This window comes from Rhopalosiphum maidis, chromosome 1 (assembly GCF_003676215.2).
Source record: "Rhopalosiphum maidis isolate BTI-1 chromosome 1, ASM367621v3, whole genome shotgun sequence".
Lineage (NCBI taxonomy): Eukaryota > Metazoa > Arthropoda > Insecta > Hemiptera > Aphididae > Rhopalosiphum > Rhopalosiphum maidis.
The window spans coordinates 80,762,633-80,784,497 of NC_040877.1; the positions used below are offsets into that span (position 1 = coordinate 80,762,633).

The 21,865-nt window shown below is 28.6% G+C and overlaps 1 protein-coding gene across 1 annotated transcript in view; it reads right to left on the minus strand.

The window, feature by feature from the left end:
• LOC113556053 overlaps nucleotides 1–19,961 on the minus strand; it is a 37,951-nt gene extending 17,990 nt beyond the window's left edge. The window contains 1 exon segment of the mRNA XM_026960773.1: nucleotides 19,654–19,961. The gene's annotated coding sequence lies outside the window, so the exon portion shown is untranslated.
• Nucleotides 19,962–21,865: the final 1,904 nt, after the last annotated feature.

Consider the following 21,865-nt stretch of genomic DNA (forward strand, 5'->3'; position numbering starts at 1 on the left):
GTTGAATAGACTACTGAAATATTGCTTGAATATTTGTCGGATGTCAAAAAAATCTCCGTTTATGATTTGAATCACGAAATACCAACCATATTTTATACTAAAAACTACGTAATTTTTTTTTCTAATAATTTTTTGTCTTCTCTATCCGTTCGTATATGTATATAAATTGAATTCTCCGGAGCAACCGTATAAATCGAGTCGAATCGTTGTGCTGAGTTCAAGGAACTATCTCGGAAAATCGGTAGCCGCGTATGTCATTTTCTGTCTGCAGTATACGTTCGCAAACCACGTATGAACGATGTACCCATTGCTGGACAAAATTTTTATGATGAAAAAAAATAACAGAATATAATATAGAAGATTTGAAAAAAATGATTTCCCCGCTTAAGGAAATATTTTTAAAAATGCATAACTCAATAAAAAAAAACTATATATATGGCTGCGTGTCCGTTCACGTTTCTGACCATACGAATGTTTTTACCACGTCCGATTTGATTCCGAATATTGAGTTATTGAGTAATTATATTAAAACATTCATCCAGTAAATTGAACTAAAATAAAATTATGCCTGAATGTTCATCCTTGATTTTGTACAAAGTCACGTGCACAATTTTCAATTTCTAATTATTTCTTCGGAAATTCAAAACAGGATTTCTTATTATTATTTTAAATAAAATGTTCATCATTTTTAGTAAAAATTAGATTTTATTTCACCCATTAAATCATAGAAACCATGGTCTAACACTAAAATATTCGTTCGTGGTTTTTATTTCAGTGTTACACATTATTACTAATATACACATGGAAATGAAAGAATTTCCGAACCCTATATTTATTAGTAAATCCATTTATCCATTATATTTGATAGATATTTTATTATTATTTTTGATCACAATAAATTGATTTGTCCATTGTAATATACACGGCCAAAAGTAGCAGATTTCAAAAATAACACTCACCGTCGGTGTTATTATCATAGCGGATGTAGTAAAATGTATAAATAAAATATTTAAACTACGGTAATCGTCTAATCTCATCTAAATTGAAGAATATCACGTTAAAAAAAATACATTATAAAATAACGGAATATAACATAACACCGTCAATTTTAATGCATACTTAAATTGATACCAATTATTTTTGAAGTAATAGCTATCTAGTATACACACACCTACAATCTACATGTTCATAAAGTAAAACTTTTAATATTTCTTAAAATTCCCAAAATAAAATAATGATCCAACACGTATTATATTATACGCCATAAGTTTAAATGTATTTATTTAAAAACCGTAACCGTTTTATTTAAATTCACGCATGTACATATATTATAATTTAAGTATAACATTGATGTTTGTCCGGACTAGATGTCATATACTGATTTGATATGACTATAAGTGAGAACTTGTGTATTATTTAAGACTCACGTGCGTGTTATTATCGTCTATTTTTCTGAATAATATGGTTGTACTTAAATCGCGGGTCTGCTACAGTATATTCAGCAGAGATTTAAAGTTCTTTTAAATAAACGAACAAATTAAATTATACGCCAATTTTTTTAAAGGTGTACCTAACCATGCATGGAACCCATTAACGTTTGAATCGCTTTAATAATAATTGACGTATGACATGCGGGTATTTATTTTGGCAGACGGGGCGTTAAACTCTCTTTGAACTGGGTCAGTGCACTGGCTGTATTAAATAGTTTATTGTAATACACTATCGCGGGTAACGAAATAGTAAAATCTAATCGCATAATCGTATACAACTTACACGAGCTAGTAATACGAATATCGAGTAAAAAAGTCACATTTGTTTAGTTTATTTCGACGACAACTGTATAGCGGGCGAGTAGATAGGTATTTGTATAATACGTATATTATGATCACTGTGATGGTCAACTCGTGGTGATTTCGACAATGACATTGACACCGCGAGAAATAAATAATAGAAAGCAATCCGGTATTCCGGTCTACGATTTTGCGCACAGGTATATCTAGTTAGAATCGTGTGATCGTCTTGGATTTTTATTATATATATATATATATCTGCTGCGCCAAATAAAAAATGATAGTGCTGATGGTTGCCGTTTCTACAATAGGAAATTTCGTCGTCTTCCGAATTCGACCTGAATAATATTCGGCAGCAGTTGAGATGATAAAGATTCTAGTAAGGACCCCCCACACCATAGGTTTTTGTCCATCCGACACGGTTATTTTTCCCTGTTTAATTATATCAGCAACTGCGCCCAGCGGAAGTGTGTGGCGCGGAGCAGCAAGCAGGGGCATACCGTATATAATGATATCTGGATTGTTCGGACGACGCGTACCAAAGCTATTGTTTTACCATATACCGACGTGACGGTATACCGTTAATCTCGAGGATCTGCGGAGTTGTTAAGCCGTCTATAAAAATATAATAATAATAATAACAACGATATAATATAATAAAGGCGGGCATGTGATGATGATGATGTCTGGCTCAATTTTATTCTTTTCGGAGTGTATAGCAATCAGAATTTACACGATCTTCGTTCCGCGCGTATACAGTATATATATAATAATATAACGATGTATAATAATTGTTTATCTGTCACACTCGGGTTGCTGTAGCAGTAACACATTTTATTATGTATACCTTATTAATACGTATAAGCAGCGCGGTGAGCTCTGCCTGCAAATAAAAATCAAACACAATGGCGCGATGAAGAGTTATATTGGACTGAATTATCACCTCGATGACGATTTCACTTGGAAGTTGCAGTTTTGACGATGAATAGACGCGTCGTGAATTATAAATTCAACGAAAATTGTCAATTGAAAGATTGAGTTCACGTAGACAATGCTCCGTGACATTATACACAGATGTCCTGCACCCTGCGCAAAGCGCCGTCGCCACGATGAGCAATTGTCGTCTAGCGGGCAGACGAGAAAAATGGGCCAGTTCGACGGAAGAACGAAGGCGGGGGGGGGGAGAAAAGAGAACTGGAAATAAGTTCGCTGTTGATTTAATTAGGTTTTCTCGATTACCGGTAATTGTAACACAGTAGAACGGAGGAGACCTGGGCACGTAGTTCAATACCGTTGGCGCGTTTTTTTTTTTTAAATTTGATGAGGTCATCTTTATATGTAGGATATGCGATTTTCCATGATTTAGTCAAGCATTCTCAACATGATGGATTTTTTAGACAGTATTTGTACCTATACATATTATATACACTATAGACATATTATTGTGTTATTTGCTTGATATTAACGATTGATATTATTATATATACCTATACACATACTGATGATATGTAAGTGCTGGTACAATGTAACTTACACATTAATACATGGAATATGCATAATGCATAAACAATTTAAAAATTACGTCGTAGAATAGTATAATAATTGCTAAAGACATGATTTAATATAACATATCTATACCTACTATATAATGTCTACGGTATACTTGAATATTAATTTATCATTTTTCTATATTATAGATTTTTGTATATTATGTTATAAAAATAATTATAACTTGTGATCTATAACAGCTGTTGAGATTAAAGTTTTTATTTTTATTGTTACTGAGATCGTATCTTTAAATTACTGAATGCATCAGCGCGTCCTTTGTTTGTGTTTAATGTGTACAAAATAAATTCACTTACATTTTTAATATTTAATGCATTCCTTGATATAATGACTAATTTAAAGATTTTTCTTTAATATGACATTACTTAGTTTCCCACAGTGGCTGAATTATTATTAGATAAGTACCCATGTTGCAGTTCTCAGAGCATGTTCAGCTATGATACAATCAAATTTCAATTCGAATCTCTCACCATCATGTATCATTCTTATAAATGCAATCTTCTCACAAACATGGTTTTTATAACTTCATAAGGTCCGCCATTGCTGAAATCGTTGATAGCGTAGACATAGCATGCCTTAAGGTTTGTATATTATAGTGTCCATAATATGTACTTATTCCGTTAATATATTTATGATTTGCTGTTGATCGAATCAACATTTTTTTCTCCTTTTCTTCTCTAATTTATATTCTTACAGTTATAGCCATAAACCAATGTGTGTTAGATATTTTAATAGCTGATAGCCAATCGTGCTCGCTTGAAGCGCTCTTTAGTATTTACAACTATTAAATATATCCATCATAAGATATTTAATAATGCATCCATGAACATAAAAACATGCCACTGATTACCCATGTTTAGCTTGAAATAATATACTACATAAGATTTAAAACAAAAAGGAAAAATATTTTGAAAAAAAAAAATGTTTGTTTGAATAAGTAACTGTAATATACGTACACGTTTATTTATTACAATAAACTATGAAAAATTATACTATCTTAATTTACTATGTATAGAATTATTATGATATTTATTTCTCATACCTATTACACGTTTTTTATATTTGTTTCTTTTACATTAATAATTTGAAAATATGATTATTAATTATTTGTAATTTACTTTATATTGTATTTACAATAAATTACATAAATGCTTAGTTAAATAATTTGAATTTTCTTACTTCAATAACAGGTGGATATAGTTTTTACTCATATAATTATTGCAGATTTTATATGTGTACTTTGGCTCATAATTTCTGATAGGCATAAAAGAAAAAAGGTTAGATTGACAGATTTTTTTTTACTAAAAAAATATGTTATATTCAAATTTGCAGAAGATAAATTCCAAATATAGTATCATTCTAAGCTCGATTTAACAAAATGATTAAGCAAATTTCTATAGTTTTGTTCATACAAGCTGTTAATTGCGGTGCTCTCGACCAACAAGTATACCTATAAATATTATAATAATATTATTTTAAGCTGATCTGTTGTCAACAATCTGTCACATGATTATTTCTTATTAACCCAAATATTATATTCTTCACTGTATATCTGATATCAATATCACTGACGCGAAACGGACTACGCACAGTAAGAACACTATAAAAAGGTTTTGTCCCTGTGTTTATCCTCATTTTTTTGTATCCTGTATACTATTGTTATTCTGAGTATTATTCAATGCACGAATTATCTAGAAAAACCAATGATTTTGAGTTACCAAAAAAATAACAATAATAAATATAGGTACGTACGTATATTATTATAATCAACGGAATTAACGGGTTTCTTCTACGGTTTTGCGCGTATACGGTGTATGTCTTTTCGTTATTATTATCACCGCACCAGTGATTATGCGTGGATATCAATGGTGGGTTTATTATATTATGCGTCCTGTGGTACGGTGTCACTGTAGTTGGCTATCTTGTGTCATCCGAAGCGGAAAATCATACGAGTAGCTGTTAATGCTAACTATACCGCTAATATTTTACCATTAAGTAAGTGCGAATTGGTCGTTATTATGTTATGAACATGTGGCTTAATAATCGACTTAAACAAAAAATAATAATAATAATAATAATAATAATTTAAACTCTACGTTGCAGGGTTATAGAATATAGATTATAGGTAAATAAAACTGTTTTTGGACTTGTAGAACTACGGATTACGGTTGTTTATTTACATAACATCGTGATATTTTATAGCTATTATATTTATCTTACAAGTATTATGTTTTCCATTACTTATTTCTCTGGTTCTAAACGCTACAAAAATACCAACATCAAATTTATAGTCCTCTGAGACACCGAAGTTCAATAGACGATATTCCAAGATCGGCTTATTGTAAATACATTATTATATTATCTTTGATCTTCGCATGTGCAGTCGTTTATAATAATTTCTACATTTTCTTTTTCAATATCGACACAATTTTATCTCGGTTATCGTTTGATATAATACACGTGCAGACATTGAACGCGTACCTATATTTACAACACAAAGAAAGAGTATTCACATATATCATACAGATGACCGTTTTAATTCGACTTGACTACCCGAGAAAGCAATATATACGATGGATAATATCTAGTTCTACTATAGTTTATGGTCACAATTATATATGAATTTATAAATTTCACGCTAAACGATAAAAGGTTAAAACAAAAATAAATACAATTTTCTACAAATAGTATCAATATTTTATGAAATAAACTTGTGAAATATATTGTGTTTCATGGAACATCTGCATATGCGTATAAAGATGGTATTTATAAATAAAAATAAAACTGAATATATGCATTATAGTTACTTGCATCGAGTCGTATATATTATACAATAGTATTGATCTGCAATTATTAAGTATAATAAATTATGAATGATTGCTTAAAAAATGATGATTAACCATATGTACCTATTTCAGTTGAAAAAAATCTTTAGAAAATGATTAAAATTACTGATTTTCGGCAGTTTGTTTGGAAACTGTATAATAAAAAAATTAATTAAACGGTTGTAATAACTTTAGTAGATTAATGTTAGATATATAATGACACCACAGCAGTAGACTATACTACATATTATATATGGGTGAAGGTCTCGAGGTCTTTAAACCATAAGCTGACCATTATCTATTTACTGCGTGACAAATTAATTTGGTCCAATATATTCATAAAAGCTACCATCATGATCAAGAGAAGAGAATCTCAGATGAACATAGATGAATACGGCAGTGAACGTCGTCATTATTAGAATAGCATCTACTCGTACGTATTTAGTATATACTATTATGGTCCAGTTTAATTTTTTAATTTTTTTTTTTATTATTGTCTATTTGGCATTCATTTACTGGGTCATACCGTACACAGACGTCCCCCACGATATATCTACCTATTTCTTTTCGCATCGTTTAGCGCCCGCACACAATTCCCGTTTCTATAGTTGTCTACTGAAACGAAACAATTGTCAATTACCAATGGAGATCATTAACTAATCAATGCACCGTTAAAATACTATTATGATGATTATAATATTCTATAATATAATTGAGTAGGTATTTTGAAAAATAAAAATGCTATAAACAAATTTAAATATATGGGAAAATTATATTATAAAGGACATTTTAGATTTCCTATCAAGAACATTAGTGTTTTATCAATAAATAATAGACTGTGAGTTGATAAATAATTTAAAATAATTTATAGTCAATAATATTATATCTTAATTTAGAATTAAATCAATAGTGTTATACATAAATATATTTATACATATTACATAGACATTGAATAATTGTTGCGTTCCTTATTTGGTTTAACCATTAGTTTTTAACAAATAATAACTTTAAATTTTAAATTTAAAAAAAAAAATTAAAATATTGAATGCCTATCATATTGATATTTACGTGATTTAACTGTTGTCAACACGTCTATAAAATTTAAAAACGATGTTTTCCCTTTTTGAAATGTCGTCATAATTTGTGAAGTCTGTCAAATGTCAATACTGTCTGATTTTTACTACCCGCCATAGTCACGAATCATATTCGAAATTTCGAATTACATTTAACACGCTGTGATAGTGCCTATATATACTATAATAAATAAATACCTATAATCGAAATTCGAACACTACTCTACAAATGACCTAGAATGTGCTCATCGTCTTGTTAATATGTAGGTATTTTCGGATGAAAAGAAATAAGTGAAATATCAAATATAACGGATCATTATAATAGCTATATATACGAGCCTTCTGGTTTTTGTATAACATTATAAAGGTTGTCAGGAAGAATAAAGTAAAACGCCCCGAATTATTCTTGATGGTCTTTTGTTCATTGGCTTGCATTAAATTGTCACTAGAACACAGTGGATAAAAAATATTTGAATGATACAACGGTGGTGACCTAGTTAATGAATTCGTTTAATAATCAAAACGAAACATAACCGTATCACGATTCACGTACATATAAAGGTATATACCTACGTAGTGTATAATATGCAGGATGCAGGAACTACTATAGCTGCGATGCTGTTGGCGTACATAACATTAATTATGGTTGAAATCACATCGGAAAAATATGTTTCCAGCATAAATCGATTTTATATACAGCAGTCTAGAACATTGTCCAGCCATTTGGATTTGGATTAATGCATCAGTCTTGTTATAGCTTATAATATGAATATTTTTTCGGTTTAATTGAACTAATGACTGGGCATTTTTTTTTTTTTTTTTTTATATCCATAAACGCTCCGATTCAAATCGAACTATTCTGTCAATAATCAGTCCAATAATACAATATAATAATATATATAAATATAAACATAAATAATGTATCCATCAACAGCAATCTACATAAGTACCCACCTAATTATTGTTATTTTCAATATAAGTAGAAAGTGCAAAAATGTCAGTACTATCATGGGCGAATCATATTTTATTTAATGTTATTATACTATGCTCAACAATCATTTTTTGCGTTTATATATAAATTAGATACCTATATATTTTATATATACGTATAGACTATAGACGGACAAACGATTTTCCATAAACGTTTTCTCGTACCATTTCCACAGTTCACCGACAACCTACAACCGCATGAACCAATATACAACCGTAATATTGAAACCATTTTAAATTGTAATTTATTTTCATTTTTTATTTTATGCATTTTTCGAAAACGATTTTCTTTAAATATATTTGAATATTGAAGTGTTTATAAATTTATTAATTTGATACGGGGTAGGAGTAGATATATATATTTTATTATCATATAATATTTTAGATTATTTCAATCGAATAACACTTAAATGAGCCGTATGCGAATTTTGTGACTATATATATATACCCATTATGTATATCATCTAATAAAATGGCGAATACGCGCGTAAGATGACGGGGCCATAATAATTAATCTGTTTGTTCGTTATATTGTGCGCTGGCCGCAGATACGCAGCGTCTCGAGCAATCGGGATAATATTTTAATCGTTAGACTTATTATTTTCTACCGTGATAATGCTGACGATGATATAGTGTTTTACATGATGGTTTTCCGACGAGTCACCACGAGATGACTACCTCATCTGTATCCGCAGTGCAAGTAATCTTTGCTTTTCCGACGATACACTGCACGCGTCTGCCGGAGGAGCCTCGGAAAAGTGTATACATATAATAGAATAATATTATTATATTATATATTTGTACGTGTGTACGTCGCCGCCGGATTCCCACAAGAACTAATGCACCACAAAACCGACGGACATTAACCCGGCGGGCCGGGCCGTGTACATAATAATATAAAGGTACGCCGTACGTCGGGATGTTTAAACGACAGATATCACACACGCATATAATAATAATAATGATAATATTATATGTATGTATTATAATATAATATATGCGCGTGTATTATATGACGTGTGTTTGTTCGCGACATCGTTACATTATTATCGAGAATAAATGATATGTGTAACATTATAAATATTTTTATAAAGGTATAAGTAGGTGGTAGGTATATATATATATATATATACATATATATAAGTATATAATATGTGTTATTATAATATAATATAATGCGTTTATGTGCGGCAATATTGTCGCTTAAATATTATTATATCGTTACGCCACGCCATCCGAAACGATAATAATTTCCACTGTCAAATGTCACTTGACGTACTATATACAGTGAACGAGATCGTCGCAGAAGAAGAGTGAAAATTTACTTCTAAAAATAAGTTATAAATCCCCCGGATTTTTTTCGCACCCTGCGATGTGCGTTCCCATGATGTCAACGACATTGTGATTCCATCTAAACACACGTTAAACACTCTGCTGTGTCGACCACTCCCGAGTCAGTCGACTTGTAGGTATTAGCATTGATTATATAGACCATGGTTTATACTCGTATAATCAATGGTACTGTAGGTACTTAATAGGTAATATGTATTACAATAATAAGAGCATTGCCGCAATGGTCGTATACTGATTTTTTTTATTAACCACACGTACAAAACAAATTATGTCGCCGTTATACAACTGCAATGATATCCAGAGTCGATTGAAAACGCAATTCAGGTTCTGAGCTAATATAATCAGTTTTGAGTTTTTTACTCAAATCGTGAAATCGTCTTCTTAGATGTTCCAAAACATCATACTTAAATGATATTATATTATATTCTCTAGTTCTATGCTGTAGAATATGGCTTGCATAAAATGTGTGTTATAAATAATAATTTATAGATATTGGTATTGGTGTTGGTATTAGTATTGTGGATGTACCGTGTAGATCGAAACCTCTTGCGCGCGGGGTAATTGATCGATACAAATTGCAACTGGAGTATTCATTATTAGGTATAATACATTGTGCTAATCGGAAATTTGAAACACAGTTTCGAACCCTGAAAATATTGCATAGGATTTATACGAAAAATATAAAATGTATAGTATCAAATAACACTTGTTACCTATTTCAGAAACCATTAACTTTTTTTTACATTATTTTAAATTATTACATAACAAAGTACTTTATTGAGAAAATGTTTTTTTATTATTTTTACTGTTACCTATTTTTTTATAAAAGTTTTTTTTGTTTAATGGTAATATCCATTTTTAATTTCTTATTCTAAAACAGAATATTTTTGGAGTAGGTACCTACATCGATTTTAGCGTGCATATATAAATCGAATATTAGAGGTGTTTCGAGTTTTAAACTTTTGAACTAATATACTGATCCGTAATGACTAAGTTATTATATATTCGTTCGAAATTTGATTTTTATGTATCCAAATACTGCGAATAATTTTCTGAAAAAAAAAGTAAGAACTTTTTATGAACTAGACATTATTATGTATTCAATCAACTGATCTTTATTTTAAATACTTAGAAATTTCTTGAAAAATTAAAATATTAATATGTAATATTTATCAAGAGTAAATAAATTATATTATACGTTAATTTAACTATTTAAAGGTGTACACATTTTATTTAAGACCCAGTCTACATGAATTTATTAAATGCAGACATCTTTTTAGTGTAAATAAAATGCCATAATATCAGTATATCCTTAACATTATTTTAAGCTTTTAAAATTATGATACAGGAAAATTTACACGAATTTTCTAAAAAATGTTTAATTTAAAAATTAACTTTTTTACTTTATTTAGGTAACGAAACTGGAAACTTTAAATCATACACTTTATGAGACGCAGTATAATATTTTTTATTATCATTAATACATTTAAAATAAACAATTTATGAATATTAAAATTAAACACGTAATATTCATAAATTGGTCATGCCATTACCATAGACCGTTATTTTTATATAATATTTTATCTTTGTTATTTTCGAGAGGAAAGAAGTTGTTCAAAGTATAAGGCTGAATATTTTGCTTACCTCATGTACGCGCATTAATATATTTAGTTTTTAACTAAAAGTTGTCATCAATCAAAAAATTAAAACATTTAAAACATCGTTAATTTACACTCTGACATAGATATTAGATAATATAAGTAATATTAAGTTGATAATGGTAATAAAAAATAATGTTTACGATGTGAACAAATATTTGTATTAAATTTCAATTCGCATTGTACGAACACAAAAGGAATCTCAGTACACCTGTTATAAGATGCATCGGTAAATATATCACTAAATAGTAAATATATATAATAATATTTTACCGTTGCGTTGGTTTAAATACAATATTTTTTACGGCAGTTGTCACACGTATTATTATTGAAAACAATATCTGTGTGTGTGTTTGATTTTGGTATAATATCATGGAATGTTCAATATTATTATGTTAAGACCTACTTATCGAAAATGGTTTTTTTTCTGCTTCTTTATTTATTTAGTATTAAAGTTACAGTATATTATAGGAATAACACGATTCGTATTCGAGGTTGTTAAAAATGTTTTAACCCATCATTATGACCATGGCATGATTTTTTTTTTTAAATAGGCTTATCATTTTATTGGCATACCCGATCTTGTATTAAATACAGTGATTTTCTCATATTAAATACTTAATGACGGCATTACGGAATTTTTCATTGTAAAAACCGAGCAAAAAAAAAAAAAGAAAAATTGTTTTTACTCGTTACAGTTGTAATAATAAATTAATTAGTGGATATCTATCGTTAAACTTCAAAGGACTACCTGTACAATTAAACCAATAACCGATTCCATGATAGGTCATAGTGTTACGATTTTATACTTACACAAGAAAATAAGATGTTTATAGTCTTAAATTTATTTCATAGATTCACTACTCGTTTGATTCACATTTCAAACTACAAAAATAAAAATATATTGTCCATTGATGCGCATGTAGTATGTTTATGTGTATGGTTGTGTATATAATATAATTACTATAAATAGTTACAGGTATATGCAGTCAACCGCTAATCACTACGGCTATACAAAACAAAATATTGATTGACGTTTGACAAGTTAAACTATGTTGGGAAAATAAGAAGACTTCTGATTTTTATTTTATACGATAGCTAATTAGACAAATGAAGAATATGGAGTTAACCGTCCAGGAGGTCTAATATAAGTATAAAAGTCTCCTGCTGGTTTGCTTCTATTAACAAAACAAATCATTTTTTTTTCATACATCTTAATCTACTTGGGATTTGCATCAATAATACGCGTAATCATTTGTTGTTTTTTTCTGGAAACCACATACGTCGTACAAATGTACAATTGCGGTCCAAAACGATATTCCCACATGAATTATGGAACATGCAGTTAATGATTACATACATATATAGTAGTGTAAATGTGCATAAATGTATGTAAAAAAAAAAATCGATAAATTAAACTTTGTCCGTTTAGCATCCGGTACAATTAAGGATTGCAAATCAATTATTATTGTAATATAAAAAAATGTATAGTATAATATTTTAGTGTAAAAGCAATTACAAGATTCAAAATCAGAAAAACAATCGTTTCCGTAATAGAAATTAACACCCTAAATTTACACAACTCTTCTACTGGCAAAAAAAAAATATGTGATTGAAAAAAATTCAACATTCTATACGCTCCGGCAGAGGAAAGGTATCAAGACTCAGAACCTTGAGTCCACCATTTGCAGGGTGCTCCGCCACTGACCAGAGGTTTATTAGCCTCAGTTTAATTGATGGTTAAAAACACATTTGATGCTACAAATTGCTCTGCCGCAAAATACCGATTCTACAGTGACTATTACCAATTAAAAGGTCTATGCTCTATAATACGAGTAATGTTCGATTTTTATTTTTTTTATGTATATTCCCCCCGGAAAATAATAATACCCGTTAAGTTTTTGCAATATGCCTACCTATAAATACAACTTCACATTCCACAATTAAATGGATACGCCTGGTCACCGTTACTAATTGTTTGGAAACATAAATAATAATGCATGTTATTTTAAACCCACACAAAGAAAATATTATTGATCGAAAATGTTAAGTTTAAAGCAATTTTTATGTACAATTCCCTTTTGAGTTGTGCAGGTGAACGACGGTTCTCATGTGTAGTGCAAATTCCATTACAGTGACGAATGAGAATGCCGCCCGCTCACCCTCTTGACTCTCGACCTTACATTTCATTGTTCACGAACCTACTGCAGGTGTATTTTTGCGAAGTCTAACATATTTATATATATTATATTATATAAATGTATTTTTTTATCATTTACGACCCGTCATTATAGAAGTCAACGAGGACCATGAGAAGCAGACACTTCCCTCGATGTGCTTTGTTACGAAAAAAAAACATTTATCTTAAAATCTATAATATAACATTATTAACTCGTTAGTCATTTATGATTTATTATTAAAAACAAATGTTATAAAATATTATTTTGCTATAGCATACACATTTTTAAGATTGATTGATAAATAATTTTAGTTCAAAAGTGAAAACTAATAATTTCAGATTAATTGGTATACATGCTTAATATCAAAACGTTCAGTGTGAATGAGATGACGATGTACGTAAAAAAAATAAAAAAAAATGGATTTGTACTAGAAATATTATTCAGGACGATTGTTTGCCGAAATCGATTTCATTGGCCTTAATTTATCGTTACAATATATAAAAAAAAACATTACATGGACGGATTGTAGAACAAACAGGAAAATAATAAAACTAGTAGCTTTTCTACATGATTTGTATTCGTTCTCTTGAATAATATTGATGCATTATTCAAAAATGCTTCAATAAATCTTTATTATTGTAAATATTACATTATTATGACATAGTTTTATGAACTGATAATTATAATATTTATGAACCATTATTTTTAATTTATTTAGATATTTATGACAAAAAAATCTGACTTTTTCGTATATAATAGGCACTGTTTTTGATTATCCATATGTACTTACAAAACATTTTAATTGATCAAACTTAAATTATTAATAATTATTTTGATATTTGTTTTGAAATACTATAATTCGAATCACCCATATACCCACATTAGTTATCCGTTATTTATTAGTAGTATTTATTCAAATCAGATAATTAGCATTTAGCAGTAAATATAGGTCTCTCCATACACTGTAATTATTTCATTATTATGCTTATTACTAGGTTACTTTTCGTGCATACTCTGGAGTCTACACGTGCCGACAATTTTCAATATTCCTTATTTACTTTACAAATTCCATTGTATAATATACATATATTATAGTATATTATGTATAAACTATGAAGAAGAACACATATGATTAAAAAAAATAAACTGTTTTTACAGTAATAACTAGTCGACAAATATCTGGTCTACAAATTCACTATTAAAATATTCCGAACGTAAAAATTAAAAAAGTTAGAATTTCTGTTCTAGTTATAGGTCACGGTACTTCTGTATAATATATTAATTTAAAACGCATTCTAATCACGGACCTGAGATAAAATATTATATAAAATGTTAAAAGTATTTAAAGATGTGTCTATATGTTATTGAAAATAATATGTTACAAATGGGTCTTTAAAAAACAAATAGATAATAGTAATAAACACACATCGTATAATATAATATGTCCAATAACAGTGTAATACTAATAAACCATTTCCATTTACGGTGTTCTCGATTCATATACCGCAGGGGATATAATATTATCTTTATGTTTTATCGCTTTAAAATTATGGGGATCATTTCCCGCTAAAACCCTTAATTTAGAGGTGTATGCGGGTAACATCGGAAAAAAAATACGGAAACGCTTGAACGAAACCGAAACGTAACGGGACCCACGCATATCGCAACTGGTTTATAACGCGTACCGTGAACTGGGCAATTACCCCCGCGGGAGTCAAAGTTTTACGTTCGATGGAACATACTGAAAACGAGGCAAACCGGTTTATTGTTTTTGTCGGCTCGCATGTTACGTACTCACTTTATGTACATCATCACCCGAAAGAGTTCATCTTAAAATAGTATTAACGTCATGTTTAGATAAACATACATAATAATTGGATCATTTCCTATAGAACACATGAGAGATGAAATGGACTGCTGCTTGTATTCATAATAATATCACGTTGTCGGTCTAGTGTCTGCAGCCCGTGCAGCGACAAGTCGAATAATAATAACTATTATTCCATGTACTCAGAGGTTAAGAATTTAAATCAGAAGACAAGAGGCTACGAGAAAATTGCAGTTTGCGTTCACGAATAAACGTAAATATAATTATTATATAGGTACACCGTGTATACCTATAGTAATCGCGTTTAAAAAAAAATTAGAACGTCGTTCGTATCCGTAGTAGGTATTTTATATATTTTAAGCGTATTACATAAGTCTTATTACGATTTACAGCCAATTTCAATCGAAATACGGAATTTTGTCGTTTTCTGTATATTACGCTGCAAGCCTAAAACAAAAACTCATCCGTGTAAGTGTAATAGCAGGTACTGTACCATACGTTTAAGTCTACACGTTTTTGAACGACTACGTACCTACGTACACGCACACGTGTCGATGTGTGTTCACAATATTGCTTTGTAAAACATGCGAGTGCATATTATGTTTTAGTACGCGCGCGCGTGTGTGTGTGTGTGTGTGTGTGTGTGGCTTGCGTGCAACCTATGCGCTATGAATTAGTGATGATTCAACTCATTACTGGAGTATACATACACCGATGCACTATGTTTATGCATCTCTACTAGTGGATGCATTGATTTTAAAACGGCCAACCTGCAACCATAGTCGCCGTGTGGATCCGAGTCGTGGCTTCTGAAAATTCTGATTATTATTATTACTACTTATTATCGTTATACGCTAACAAGTGCGATGTTACACTCGAATTCAGCAGCAGCCTTACTTTAGTATAGTCTTAAGTGTACGTAACTGCACGCGCAAAGTATGATGATTGTACACAGCAAGTCCACTTTAATAATATAGATACGGTATCTACCTTATACACCAGGTGCAGTACGACTGTACATGATATCATTATACGAACTGGTAAAAACTTGTTTCAATTTTTTCTACGCCATTACCTACGCACACATCCTATTTATACACCGGCATAAAGTGTTAAAAATTAAAATATATCATAAGAAATGAGAAAAAAGTGAAATACCGCAAACCACAAAGTCAATGACTTTGCAATTTTGATTTTATTTCCTGAGATGTTCGTACGATGTTACTCTACAACACCGCAAAACGGTAAATATTAATAATAATCGTTCATTGATGTTTGTTCCATATGGCGTATCTGGTGTTTGGATTCGTGCGGTTTCACGTTTTTGATTGTCACCTATTTTAATTCACAGTAAATGCAGGTACACCTTCATTTTACTGTAATAAAAATGTTTATCGATTGGTTCGTGTTTGTAACAGTAATTTAAATAAAACGAATATGAGTTTGAAAATTATTAGACGAATTAAACAGAATAACTCAATGGTGGCTAATTTTTAAACATATATACATATATATATATATATATTATATATGATTTATCTAACATTCTTTAAGGCTTTTCTTACGAAATTAATATTAAATATATCATTTATTATGGTAGATGAAATGATAGTTATATTTATTTGCTAATAACAAAAAATTGCCTTTATTTTAAATTACTAAAATATATTTCTTTATGTCATTGAGTATTGAAGTATTAGACAATTATCTACGATGTCTATATATTTTAGTTGCATTTATAAGTGTTTGTAGATATAATATATCAACAACATACATTTTTCAGAGAATAAAGTTGTTTCTGCTGAAAATTTCGATAGTAAAACATTAAAAGAAATTAAAGTTTGTTAAGTAGATCTTGAAATTCCAATTAAATAATGTTTTAGGATCAAAGTAAGTAAGATTCAATGTATGTTAATTTTTAAAAATACGTAATGCTAAAATATCAGTATATTACTCAGCAAAAATAATTTCTTCAGCAACTAGACGTGTCTAGAAAGTGTCTGGAAAATATACAATATTGTATAATATAATACAATTTTTTTAAATTTTCAGACCCAAAAATTACATATCGCCAATTTATAAACCAGTTGTTATTAAAATAAAAATTAATGAGTTGAAAAACATTTAAAGTACTTAGTCTTAGAAGTATAATCGTTTATTATTTCGATCTTTCGGATTTTTATTAATAGTTATCAATTCCCATAACCTTATTAACATCAAATAATATTTTTGAATTAAATCTTGTAATTAATATTGCCTAATGAGAAATTACAAAAAATAGTTTTATTTAAATAATAATTAAGTACTTGTAATAATTAATTGAATATATATATAGTGTATCAGTATTTCATTCATTATGATTACTGTATTGATATTAAAAAATCATTATAATAATTATAATATTATAATATTATATTTTTTGTCAGAAGCTTTTTTTTTTTAATAATTTGATTTTTAAGAAAGTTATTAGTACCTACTTAACATTTTAATTTTTTGTAATTTATAATAATTAACTGTTTATTTTTTTAAATAAAAACCGATGATAATGCTATTATTTATGAAAATATTTGTAACAAGTATATAATATCTTTGTCTAAACAATGTAATCGCCGTTATTGGAATACTAATAAAGATTTTAATTATATTATATATGTGTAAGACAGAAAAAATATTCAAATGGTGTGCTCTCTAAGTTCCCATATCATAACTTAATGATCAAGTATAAATAAAAAATGTTAAATATAATTTTAACAAAATAAAATAATTTAAATATCAACAATATTAATAGATTTCGTATACCTAATTCTGTGGTTTATTATTTCATTTATTTAAATATATCCATCGCTCTGTTTAGAATTTAAAATATTAATGATAATGATTGTTTTGTATACACAAAGAAAAACGCACACACGCCAAACCCAAACGGTATTTGTCCAATCATTATATTATTACATTTTCCTTCAAACAGTGAATATTATTGTTGCGAAGATGAGTGGGAGTTAACGGACTGAAAGTAAATAATGACGATGGCACATTTTTAACACTGGAAACATAAAAATAATGTTAGGTTGATTCCGGTGCCGTAAGAGCATTTTACTTAAATTACTCATGATTTAGAGTGCCGGTGTATGGTTAACTATCGAATCGGATTATCTTTGCAGAGTTTTTTTTTTTTATTTCGATTTTTACCTCCAGCACTAGGTCAAGTTGGAAAAACACGCGATCGATTTTAGACCGCTAATAATGGATGAAAAAAAATATAAATTCATACGGTTAAATAATTTACGGCAATAAGATATTATAATATTATAATACACGCGTGTGTTAAGCTATTGGACATAGAGGACACCACGACAATGGAAAGTGTTCCGGATAACGACGGCATAATCGAATTCTCATTTGCGTTTATCATTAGCGTATGGGTGCATGTGGGTGACGATGTGGGCTGTCTTTCAAGTATTAACACAGTTATAAAACGCACATTGCAATAGTAGGTCAACCGTATTAGACTGTTTTATTGTTATAATTTTTATATTTTTTATTTATCGTGTTGAATATTAATATTGTAATAATAATTAATGAGTATAGAAGGTAGTTACCTCATGTATCCATCTACTGGTTAAAATGTGTACAAACAATTACATTGTTAATAATTTTTCATTCACTTATTCATTTTATTTCGGCGATAATTATTATTTTAAAACTTAACCATACTACGGCTGTCATTCCCATGATTACATGGATCATCTTTCATCAAATCCTCAAAGACAGTCATTAATTTTACAAGAATGGGCGGTCATGTCAACAAAGATTTTCTGCATTGAATAAATAGGAATTTATTTTTTGTACTTTAAACAATTAATATCAAAATATTCGGAGCTATCAACTATTTATCAAAAAGTTATTATATATTTAATACATTCAAATCTACAATACTCAAAATATTAAACTGTAGAATTTAAAAATTTAACATTGGTTTAAAATAATTTAATATTGAAATTCAAATTAAAAAGGTATACTTATTGAATATAATATTTTTAAGACTTATGAGTTATGACTAAAGAAATGTTCAAAATTGATAAATAACAATATTAAAGAATCTTAACGTATAATATTATAATTTTACATTGTACAAATAATATAGTTAATTTTTATTCTTTATATGAAATTTATTTAATTTTCTAAAATTGTGTTCTTATCATTTATTGTGCTTTTATCATCGTTATTTTTACCATTATTTTTAAGGTTAATAATTACATTTTTACTATAAGTTTTAGTAATACAACAATAGTTATGGATTATGGTTAACTAGTGAATAAAATTTTCATTAGCAATATTATGAAATGTACTATAATGTAATGTAGTAAATTAATAATCATAGTTTACTTACAATTTCTTCCTTCACGTATCGTCCTATACACCTATCGCTGGAATATTCCCGTTCCACCAATATTCACACTAAACTGCTTTGATTTTTACACAATTTACGTATATTATAATCACTATAAATATACAAATGCAATAAACGTGAAATTATTTTATTATGACGAAGAATTTATAAAACTAAATTATATAAATATATATAATAAAACCGACTTCGGTATACGCGGAAGCGTTTAAGTCTCGGAGACCAGACCGTACTATAATCGTAACAGTAGTGATGACACCAGTGCACAGCGCGACATCGGTCAAGGACTGGTAAACTGCACTGCGTCCAAGATCAATGCCACCGGTTCCTTTTATAACTTCTGCCCTACCACCAGGCGCACGCTAGGCCGGTCATTTATATTAAGCGTGCGGTTGGCTGTTCGTTTTCCATCTATACTTCATTTCTTCTATTTTTTTTTCTTTTTATATCATTATAGTGCATTGAGTACTCTTGTATTCGCATTCTTCATTCGTTGTTATTATCTTCATTACTATTATCATAAAATGGATTTGTGTTTTTTTTCTACTTATATGGGTAACGACAACAACATTTCACATCGTTTGTTTCGCCCCAGACATGTTCGTTCTAAAAAGAATATTTATTTTTTCCCTGCTAAACCTAATGGGTGCTATAAATAAATAATGAACTTTTTACATTCAAACAGAAGCCATAATAAAGCAAAAAAAAAAAAAATTACCAATAGGAGGTACACTCCTAACTATAAATCAATTATAAAAATAAATAGGTGTAGATATTAAATTGGTAATTAGGTATATTGTAATTTTTTATGACATATTTATTTTATTATAAACCATTATTCAATAGTATTTATTATGAATATTATGACGATACATATAATTGTATTAATATAATTCAATTTTTAGACATTCATTATAAATAGCAAAACACTAGCATTAATTTGTTTTCTTGATTTTTAGTTATATTTTATAAAAAAATATACAATCGTTTTTCTAGACATTCAGTAACATTAAGTTTGTAAGTATATTATGTTCAATTTCGATTTTTCAATTAACGCATAACATTAAAAAATATTATATCATTGATACGTCTTAACGAGGTAATTACTAATCACATAAGAATTTTCATGCCTATCTTTCTTCGATAATGTTGTAATTTAAAATCTGATTTTTAGAATAAATTCGACTTTACTTAAAAACTATATTTTTAAATTCTTAATATTGTTTGTATTATTTAAAGAGTGTCATATGGAAATACAAATTTTTGTTTTCAAATGGAACCCACCTTTTATAGTAAATTATTTAGCAGATTTTTTTTCATAATTAAAATTCAAACGAATAATGTTAGTTATTCAGTTTTGTATAATAGCTACAATAGATCCATCTAATAATGGATTTAGAAGTAATAATTATTTTAGTGATCTAAAAATGTTAATAATTAATATTAATCGACGGACATTTATAATTTGTAAAAATTGTCTACACACAAAAAATACTAGATATACTAAATGTATTTCATAATATTGAAAAACCATTTTTAGAAAAATATTTTATTAACTGAGAAACTATTCGTTCAATTGTTTTAATTGGTATAATTTTAATTAACAAAAATTATCCACTATCACGAGGTTATCATCAAAAAAACTGAAGTTTTATATCACCGTAGGACACTTTTTAATAGTACAAACTATCTTAAGAATTTAAAAATACGGTCTTTAATATTTAAAAACTCCAGAAATCAGAATTTAAATTCATCATTAAAGAAGTGAGCATATTTAGTAATTACGTTTAAAAATAATTCACCACTTAATACTTGAAATTAGATTGTGTTATATCATTAATATTAGTATTATTTAATTACCGTAGAATTTAAAGACTCTGCCAATTGATAAGTAGCAAGTGGTAACAAACAGAAAACGGATAACTCCATACTAAAATGTACTTTATAATAAACCAATGACAGTAAAAATACTTTTAAATTTAAAACTTGTGATAAAAAATGTTGTATTAAAAATTCGGCACATTATTATAGTTTATGAACATTATATAGTGATACATTATTAATTATTTTGTATATATTATTACCAAAACTAATCAAAATTAGCGGGGGAATGAAAAATATATTCTTAAAGTATTCAAATGCATATTTTGAATAATACCTTCTCATTTATCCTAATAGTTCTGAATACAAAACA